The sequence below is a fragment of the Planococcus citri genome, chromosome 4 (genome assembly GCF_950023065.1).
Source record: "Planococcus citri chromosome 4, ihPlaCitr1.1, whole genome shotgun sequence".
NCBI lineage: Eukaryota > Metazoa > Arthropoda > Insecta > Hemiptera > Pseudococcidae > Planococcus > Planococcus citri.
The window spans coordinates 44024638-44028782 of NC_088680.1; positions in this window are offsets into that span (position 1 = coordinate 44024638).

The following is a 4145-nucleotide window of genomic DNA, read 5'->3' on the forward strand; positions in this document are numbered from 1 at the left end:
TTGGCTCAATGTATGTACTAAAGATTCAGCGGCTATTGCGCTCGTGCATTTATTTATCTACTCATCAAATTTCACACAAAAAAGAAACCCAGCTTCCACAGATTCTTCACGTTCACTGTCACCAGTCACCTAGCATCTGCAAAATCTGTCTGGACCAGCTCCTTATCCGCAGACTTTCGTTCGTGTCATTCATTGGCGACACTCTCGCAGCAATTACTTGTACTTTTGTACATGCAAGGAACAACACAGTCCATACAGTCGTCAGTCTTCAGTCCACACGCAAATCTCAATTAGCCGAGCATGGCAACATAATCGATTTTAACACTCTTAACGAAGAACTGTGGAATTAGTGATGCTCTGATTCTCCGGCAGCGATATCAGCTCAACAAATGCATTCGAGATATGAAAATGGTAGGTATCCGAAAGCGACCAGATGTTTTTGTAGTCTCTGTTCATATCCATCGTGTGTAGATACTCTTTTTTTTCCTTTTCTGCATCAGTCATCATCAGTGTAGTCATCGTAGCTCGTGTGGTCATTGTCGTCGTTTAGTGCAGTGCATCACCATGTTCGGTTTATCGTTAGTGTTTCTGGTTGTGCTATCGTCGCCATCTTACTCAAAACCAACATTGTCCTCAGCTCTGGAGCCAATACCGAGGAGAAACTCGACCGAAGGATGGAACTCATTGAATTCCACTTCTAAGACTCGAATTCGTAAATCAGACGTTCATCGCAAACCCAAGTTCATGTTCGATATTATTAATACGCTGGCTCAGCAACAACTTGAGAACGTACCTCCGGCTATGCGAGCTCCGATGATGTTCATGATGGGATTTTCGCAACAAAACGTACAGAATTTCGTCTCCACTATGCAAATGATCGGTCAAATGATTGTGAACGCTTTGGTGGTGATGGCAGTCAAACAATATTTTTTCAGTGATCTGAATCAACGAGATAGGCAAAAGGCCAGTGGTATTACAGATAACGTAGTCAGTATTTTAAATGTGATATCGTAATGTTTCTCGTACATAATCGTGATCGCTGATGCTCTTCTATAATATCTACTTGAACTTGACTTTGAAAGCGAAATCTTCATTAAAATACGTACGTAAAATTTCACTACCGTTGCTGCAAAGCAACATTACCTTTGAACGAAGCTTCCCGCATGTATTTACTACCATATCCCTTGAGGGAGATAGCTCAACTTTTTCGAGGCAGTTCCATGTTATTTAGATGCAGCTTCGTGTGATCTTATGTATACGAGATCTGTGTGACGTGAAAAGTCGGAGACGAGCTGGCATTTTCAGAAAGAGAAGTGCTTTCTTAGAAGAATAAGGCTGCCTTCATCGCAAAGAATATTTCTACATGATAGGTACCTATATACGTACATGTATGTATAAAAATTTCATACTGCAAATAGACCATATTTCTAATACATACGTGGAAAAAAGATTGTATTTTGAGATCGTACTCAGTATATAACTACATTTATACCTAGGTACCTACCATGTTTAGATAAGCTACATCAAAGCCTATATTAACCGCGAAATGATACATACAAATTACCTATCTAAAGCTTCTGCGAAATATGGACGTACCAAGGTCACGCTTTGATTCGTTCGTGTTTTTCTTCTTTTTTTTTGTAGTCTCATTTTTTATTTATTTTCTCTGGTCTATTATTAATTAATAAATTTTGTATTACTTTTTACGTGTTTGAAGTGTATTTTTGGAGGTTCAATTAATGTGTTAATTGCATCTCGTTATAGTTTGTTTACCTACTTGCTTTCTTGTCTTAACATCTAGATGAAAATGAGAATTAAGATAAGTACGCCGTTGATGTAGGCACTTAGTTTTCACTTTTAATGTTGATGTGTGTGATGTGTGGTAAAGAAAAGAAAATTTTTGAACCTTGCCTAGGTATCGTATCAATTAAGAAATTTTTAAAACAACGGTTGCTTTAGAAGGAGGATAGGCAGTTTCCTTGAGTTTATTTTTACTTACCGTACGGTGAGGAAACCTTTCCTCTGTAGGTGTCCATTTTCGATTTGAACATGATCGCGATTTTTGGAATGAGCATGGTCTGATGAACCCCTATAACCAAAATTTCAACAGCCTACATGAATTTTTTGATTTTTGACAAATTTTTTAAAATTCAAAATTTGCCATTTTCAACGATTTATGCTTTTCATTTAAAAATGTATGCTCTCACGTCTTATTCCGTAAAAGTGATAGAAATTAGTCCTGAAGAGAATATTTACTCAGCCGAATCAAATTTCACCATTTCTGACTATTCAGGAGCCACCAGCACGATTTTCGATTTCTCCAGATCGAGTTTTAATAAAATTTCTCCAGAAGGCGTGAAAATTAATGAGTAGAGCTAAAAATCGAGTTCTGGCGTATTCTCGACCTATTTGAAGGGTTTATCCGCATTTGTGTCGATTTCTCGGCGGAGACCTCGAATGCAATTTTCGACCTGCATAAGTATTTATTACCAGGAAAGATTCAAAAATATTCTGTTCGTAGTGAAATTCTTAAAATTTGTACAAATGGCTGTATTTATTGGTTAAATACAAGCTCCCGCCTCTCACTCACCTTGAATTGAGTTTCCTGGAGTTCGGGGGGGGGGGCGATTTCGAGTCTGCGCATCTGAAAGGTTATTTTTTGGGCCCAAAAGTTTTCAAAAAATTGCTCGAAAATGGTCCACAAGATGAGTTTTTTGAAGTTTAAGCGCGATTTTGAGTTTGTGCGTCTGTAAGGGTATTTTTTTGAGACCAAAATATTTGAAAAAAAGTGTCAAAAACTCATAGGGCTTCAATAGGTATTTTTAGAGGCTAGAATTTTTGAAAAATTACTCAATTTTGCGAATTGCTTTTTTTAGATAGGTACCTACTTAATTTTCCTGCAGTTTTGGTGTAGTTGCTCAGTCGAATTTTTGAATCATTTTTGACCAAATTTTCAAAAATTTTGAGATCAATAAATACTCTATAGACCCTATGACTTTCGGACACTTGATATATTATGAGAATCACTATTTGAGGGGGGGAGGGGGTAGAATTTTCCAAGATTCGAAATTCTGAGACCTTTGGACCTCTGTGAGATTCACAAATTTTCAATTGTTTAGCTAGAAATTTTGTTGGACTCTTGCTTTTGAAAAAAAAAACAGATCGAGGAAAATTTTGTTTTTTTGCCCTTTTTCCCAAATTTGATTTTTGAAAATTCATCAAAAAAATGAACTTAAGCACTCAAAGTTTTGATTATGGAGGGGAAGGGGGAATTTTTGCATGATTTTTTGATCTAGCTTTAGATATTTAGACTTGAAATTTTCCTGCTGGTTCAGACACCTCCCTTCGTGCGAATTTTTTTCATATCATTGACCATATTCCAACAACCATCGCGGGACATTTTTGGTATGGATGGGAGAAAATGTATCTTAAAAGTTTCAAAACTTTTTTGGAAAAGGCCTAAAAAAATATAAGTACAATTTTTTTCGCTAATTCCAACTCATGTTTCAGCAAAAATGGGTAAGATGAATTCCTTGTTGATACCTAAGTATACCTACTCACCTATAATTATGTACCTTCTCATTCATTCCCGGTTTGACAGTTTTGGAAAAATCAAATCCCCAAAGGACTCCGATTATTTCTACTGGACAACTTATTTATTTGAACCAGTCTATATCTCCATGCTCTTTTCAGGCGAAAAAAAAAAAAACTAAATCGATGGCTGATCAACCAAGAAGTTCTTTCGTCAAAATCAAAATTATTTCAGAAAAAAATAATCAAGTACCTACCTAGGCATAAAATATTCTGACGAAAGCGGATACACCATCACCCTCCATACAAGTGAGAAATTCATCTGCGCTGGTAATTGGTTGTGTAAATGTACGCAGCAGTAATTATACTGAAGTCATTCGTTTTGTACAATTTTCCGGTTCGTCAGCGAGAGATATGCTCTACAATAAAATGCTAAACTAGCCGCATGTATGTCTATAAATGGAGCAAACAGACTTGAAAAGAATGTTGTGGAAATTTATAAGGTTTCCATGCAGATTTTACCACCTCCGCTCTCTCCTTCATTGCTACACCTCATCGTGTTTTATTTTATTTTAAATTCTTCATTTATATCGCAGAAATTACCATGTTGGTTT